This window comes from Hevea brasiliensis, chromosome 7 (genome assembly GCF_030052815.1).
Source record: "Hevea brasiliensis isolate MT/VB/25A 57/8 chromosome 7, ASM3005281v1, whole genome shotgun sequence".
NCBI lineage: Eukaryota > Viridiplantae > Streptophyta > Magnoliopsida > Malpighiales > Euphorbiaceae > Hevea > Hevea brasiliensis.
This window is the reverse complement of record NC_079499.1, coordinates 41,463,903-41,470,774: the sequence shown is the minus strand read 5'-3', so window position 1 is coordinate 41,470,774 and position 6,872 is coordinate 41,463,903.

The following is a 6,872-nucleotide window of genomic DNA, read 5'->3' as shown; positions in this document are numbered from 1 at the left end:
GGCCCCTAGATTCAGCCCTGGGTGGAGCACGACTCTCCACCTCTTTTTCAACTGCTCTTTGCGAAGCAGGATCCATATCCTATTCAAAATAAGAAAATAAACAGATCTGCTTCAGTGTCACCTCAACACTTACAAATGCAATGCAATGGTATGCACTCTATCTAGGCCCAGAAATGCCTAAACCGATGCTCTGATACCACTAAATGTGACACCCCTTACCCGTCTACAGTGTAGCCAAGCAAGTTATGCCACTCAGTGTGCCGGAGCACCAATTTACGTTTCTATTTACAATTTATCCCTTTTTAATTCATTTATTTACAATTTTGATAAATCTGAATTTTTTCGTAAATTTTTTAGGAAATCCAGCAGAGTGCCGGCTGTAAATTGGAAAAACAGTTCTTCTAAACCTGTTTAAAAACACTTCCAATATAATTTCCAAATCCAAACTCCATTATACACATTTCAAGTCAATCTCAAAATCTCAATCTCAAATCACAATACTATTTTTAAAACTTTTCTGTTCACTTCATCACTTGAAGCATATTCATAAATATTTCTCAACATTTCATTTATCAACATACATTATGCAGAAAATTTCAATAATATGAAATTTCATATATTTACATTAATACATAATTACAAGAGTTTATAGTTACAATCCAAACTAATACAAAATGCCAAAATACAAAATGCTCCCAAAATCCTATATTCTACCATATGCACTGCAGGTGTGAGGTGACTCGGGACTCCAGATGCAAATCTGAACGCTCACCCGGTCTAATGTTTGCTGGGCTCACCAGCTAGGTCTCCAGTACCTGCGCGTGGCAAAAGCAACACACTAAGCAATTCTGCTTAGTGGTGACAATATAAAATAAAATAAAATAAAATGAATATGCAGAATGTTTGTTTACATTTTTGGTAGACTTGCTTCTGATATTATTTGTAGTATTATTCAATTAAAATTTAGCAAGATTTATTATCATTGCCCGAGTAACCCATACTAGTCGACTGGACTAGATAAATGGGTAAACTAGCACTGGGTACTAAGTACCTCGGACCATCACACCATCGGTCACATTGTGTCTCCCGGTGTGCAATAGAACAGCTAATAAGCTATAATAATTGTCAGGGTTAGAACCCAAGTATATCAACTCAAATAACATAGCCAAAGGCTATTATGTCACAGAATGGCATGGGAAGCCATAAAACACAGAATGGCATGAAGCCATATGCAGTACTGCTAACAGAACCCTATTCGCATACCAAGCTATCCAAACCAATCTTGTTAGGTATACTAGGGCATTTTACACTTTTAAGTTTCACAACTTTTGGAATTTAAGTTTTAGTGTTACTATTCCATTCATTGGTCAACAAAAATGTTGACTTTTGCATAGGCAATAGGTCCATTGGTTCTAATATCATCAACATACCACATTTTGCATTCAAAATTTGTTGGTATTGGTTGCCAATACCATTTCTAAGCTTAATGTTAGTTTGGCAGAATTTTCAGTTTTTATGCTTCGTATTTACTGTTCCATTGGTCTATTTTGCAGTGGGAATTTGGCAAACTGATCAACATGAAAGTTGTTCCTTATTTTGTCTAGTTGCATTTCCTTTTTTGAATCACTCCATTTGGAGTATTGTAGCTCAAGTTATGGTCCAAAAACCATAACTGGCCGGATTGAAATTTTGTCCAGAATTTCTGGACTGACCATATCTACAGTGTAATGAACAGTGACTGCAACTCACCTTTTGAATATGTTCTGGTCATAATTTGGGTTAGGTTTCTTCATGAAAGTTGTTGGTCTATATCTCAGATTGTTGCTGGTAAAATTTCAGGTCAATTGGATCTTTCTACACTGATTTATGGCTAAATGCCTAAACACTGTTCATTTGGTCATTTTGCCTAGGCAGACTGCAGGTCACCCGGATTAGGGCAAGCTTTTGGTCTACTCGGTTTGGCTTTATGGGCATGGTTTCTTCACCAAAGTTGTGCCATTATGTGTCTAGTTTCATGTTCAATTGGAATTGCACCAATTGAACCTCTACAATTCAAGTTATGGCTACCCAAACCTGCTGGACTCAAGTCCAATTCTGCAGGTCACCTAGGGTAGCCACACCAAACCCAAATCCCATCACTCAACACACTTCATTTTTGTTTTAAACAGAACTAAATGGTCACTAATTGACCATTAATACCTATTTTCATCATCACATGGTCAAAGTCCCTTTTCTCCACCCCAAACCCTAACTCACACATTACCATTCATGCATTTTCATTGCATGTCTTCAATCCACTTACAAGATGCACATTAAGGGCAGCCATAATAACCTTTTAACTTCATTAAACTCATCACAAACAAACCCTAACCATGGCTATCAAAAATTTAGGGTTTACATGCAAATGTTACTCCATCAATTTCCTTATCATTTGCACTCATTCATAAGTATTAAACATGAATTTAAAGTAAAATTTAAGTTTAAGTCACTAACCTCTTAGGGAGCTAATCCAAAGCTTGTAAGAACTCTTTCTTTTTAATTCTTTTTGCTCCCAAAAGCTTCACCAAGATGAAAGAGCAAGTTTTTATGTTGACAATTAGGGTTTTTGGTGGAAGAAAGCTAAGGAAAATCAAGCTTAAAAAAGCTTGTTCATAGTGGCCATGGAGGAATGGTTGACGTCAAGGAGAAGAAGAAAGAGGAGGTTCTGATTTTTTTTTTCATTTTCAGCTCATTTAGTCTCTTTTATATAAAGTTATGCCATGTGTCAAGATAAGATTGGTTAGGAGATTTTTAATGACATCATTATGATGTCATAAGTCCATTTTCCTTCATTTACTCTTCATTTCTTGTCTATTTAATTGCAATCAAATTTTTAACAACATTTAATCATATTTTATGTTATATAAATTATTTATTTAACTAGACAAGTTGGCCAAAAATCATCTCTGAAGACGAAATGACCCAAATACCCTCCGTTTGGCTTAACGGGCCAAAATTGTCTATACCAATTGAAAAATTTTTCTAAGCATTTCCTTGGCATTCTAATGCCATAAGAACCTCAATAACCCTTCTCTGGAGTCTCAATAATTATTTTATAATTTTTCCACTGGGTCTAGGGCTCCTAGTTGCGAGAACCGCAACTTCTCACTAGGTTACCCATCGCTAGGGCACTGGCTCATTTAACTTGGTTGTATTTTATTTCTAAAATTTTTCCCAAATTTTTCTTATTAATATTTGAGTTAATTTTGGTTTCTCACTTTAGTTTAAATATTTTTCCGGACGTTCTAGCTGTTCGGAGCGACATTGGTTACCGGAATAGTAGACTGTACGGACTAGCTAAAGTGAGGATGTTACAAACTAGTTGGCCAGGTATTCTTTAGGAAGAGCACAATTTTATTGTGCGAATCATAAGGATTAGATTAGAATTCAAGCAAAACTTTTGAATAGCATGGGAAGCAAGAGAGTTCGGTAGACTCCCTTCTTAAGATTAAAGAATTATTTATGGTTGAAAAAAAAAGGTAATGATCGCAAACCAGCGGAAAATAAGCTATAGAATGTTGATAGATAAAAGAGTTGTGGAAGTAAAAATTAGAATAGTTAGTGCGAATGTAATAAAGAAACACTATGAATATTAGTTAAAGTGTTGACTAGAATGGTCAGAGGACCAAATCAAAGTAATATTGAAGTATAGTGGATTTATTAGGGATGATAAGAGGTGCTAAATCATGACTCAACAATCAAGTTAAGGAAGAAGATAAGATTGAGGAATAAAATAATTAAAGTTAAGCTGTGGAAAAAACAAAAACAAATAGAACAGTAAAAAATGAGAAAAACACTAGATGAGGAATTGCCACCAGGGAAAACAACCTACTTATGACGCGTAACGATATTCCGAACTATTTTATCAAGAAGGAAATAAGTTAAACAAAAGCAAACAAGATAGCGCAAAATGGCACATAGGCCTTGGCTATAAATGGAGATGGTAAGATAATGGTTATGGACCTATAGCCAAGAAAGAGATAAACAGTTCATATATGACCAACAAGGTCATTTTAAAAAAAAAAAGACTACAAAGGAAAATAATTGCTAAAACAACAGCAAGAAAAGACTAAAATAGTCTAAACTAAACTGAAGGTTACATCAAATGATCAAGAGATTTGATAAGAAAAGAGTAAAATTAAGTTCTCACCCATAGGATCGTACGAGGTCCTAGAAAGAGTGGATCCACTAGTACACAGATTTGCTTACCTCTAAAATTAAAATGAATTTGAATCTAACTTATGACAGAAGCTCATAAGAAACTTGGCACACAAGGTGAGCAATTGATGAGTAAATAGTATTAGTTAAAGTGCTAAGGAACCATCATTCAGGCCAGGAAGCTACTTAGGAGGGTGAATAAGACATGAGGAGACAGCACCCACAACTGTTCAGAGATTGATACCAGGTAAAATTTTGAGGACGAAATTATTTTAAGGGGGGGAGAATTGTAACACCCCTATTTGCATAGCCTGGTACATGTTACTGTTCCGGTGACCGGCGTCGGTCCGGACAATTAAAGGGATTAGAACCACACTTAAAACAACTAGATAAGCCATAAACACAAATAATTAGTAATTGTCAATTAGTTAAGTATAAATAAGAAAAATAGAACATAAAAAGTTAAACGAGCTGAGAGTCACAGCGATGGCTGACCTTCTCGGGAAGGACTGCGAGGTTGATTTAAACTCTAATTTCGAACTGTAAAATGTGACGCCGCGGTCATTAGGACTATTGCGAACACAGTAGAAAAGAGAAAATCATGAAAAAGAATTTTTAAGTAGGTCAAATAATTAGGTTAGGGATCCAGAAGAAATATTAAATTATTTGCAAACCGGATCGAACCAGAGAGGGGAAATTTGGTCAATTTACCCCTAGAGCTGACTCCTGACCTGACTGTCCAATAAAATCGGAGAAAAGAAAATTTTAGGATCAAGAATTAAATTAAAGAACTAAAGAAAAATAAATACAAAAGAAAAAAAAAAGAGGAAAAAGTTTATTTACATCATGCTCACCTAATTGGATGACATCATCATGATGTCAAAATCCATTTTTAATTTTCCTACAAATGTTGACCAAGTCATCTAAGACTAAAAGACTTAAAAATACCTAAAAAAGCAAAGAAAAAAACTAATTTTAGTCTTTATCTTCTTCTTTACCGCCCCACTTCTCTCACTTATCACCATTGAAGAAAAACCATAGAAACTTGAATTAATGCTTGATTCCCACCACTAAAACCTACTTTGACCCCAAACTAGTCCATAAAAATTTGTTAGCTCAACTTGAGAAAGAGATTTAGCAAGAAAGAAAGAAGAAAAGAGGAGAAAATTTGAAGATTTAACATCAAAGTTGAGGTAAGAATTTAAATTGAAATTTTTAGTTTAAAACATATGTTTTGAGTTAATTTAACTTAGATTTTAACTTAAATCCAAAAGAAAACTATTATGGGGGACCAAATAGAAATTTCAGCCAGTTAGGATTAGGGTTTGAAATGAATGATTTTGATGATTTTGAATGATTATTTGAGATGAATTAAGTGTATAGATGTTGATTATATACTTTAAATTCATTAATTGAATGAATTATGTAAGTTATAGTTCTTGGCACTTAGGGTTTGGGAGAAAAATTATAGAAAATGGTCAATGGATGTAAATGACCTTATTTAAGTTGAGGAATGGTCATGTATGACCAATTGTGGTGTGTAGGAAGTGTTGGAATTGAGTTTGAATTCGGATTGGATATGGTCATTCTATAGGCAGCAGGACAAGGTCCATTTGAGGGACCAACACTGAAAATTTACAAGTCCAATTGGTATGAGGCCAGTTGGAAATGAAAATAGACATAAAATGGAACATTTTTCATTTAGGAATTATGCCCAACAAGTGACCAAAACCTAGTGAACAAATTGACCAAATCCGGATTTCTACAGTCTGACCTATACAAAAATAACCAAATGAACAGTATTTGTTCATTTGGCCATAACTTGGGCTAGGCAGGCCTAAATGATCTGAAATTTTACCAGTAGAAAGCTGAGATATAGACCTAAAACTTTCATGAAGAATATAAACTCAAATTATGCCCTTAACCAAGTCATTTGGCCACCCAAATTTGGTGACCTAAAACTGCTAGAACCAGAATTTGCCCAGAAATCTGGGTTAAGTCCAATCTGGCAGCCATGATTCAAATGGCTATAACTTGAGCTAGAAAACTCCAAATGGAGTGATTCAAAAAGGAGAATAAAGTTAAGACAATAGGTAACATTTTCTATGAAGAAATTTTTGCCAAATTCTAACAGAAAAATGACCAATGGAACAGTGCAACATAAGATACCCAAAACTGAAAATTTGTAATTTTGCCTAAAAGACTTAAAATTTGAGAAAACAACCAAAACCAACAAATTTAGTAACCAAAATGTGGTATGTGGGTTAAGTTGGAATTCCCATACCTATTAAGCATTAGAAAGTCAATAAATTAACTTGAATAGTATCATAAATAGTAACCCCGAAATACAAATTTTAAAGAACGTCAAGTTTAGCATATTAAAGCTAGGTATAAGTAGATTTAAATTTATTTTTGGAGTTATGATAAATGGTGATACTGAACACTGTGAAACTGTGTGTTTCAGTGGAAAAGAATACCGGGAAGGAACCCGAGACATCGAGTCAAGGCCAAGAAGTGACTCGTATAAGGTTTGTGCACAACTAACTATTTTGTTACTTTTCACTTCTAAATTGATTTGAACAAGTTTATTTTATGATTTACAATTTTGTTGTGTTGAGGATTTTAATTTGTTGAATGAAATTGTATAAATTAAATGTAAATTTTCTTATACATTT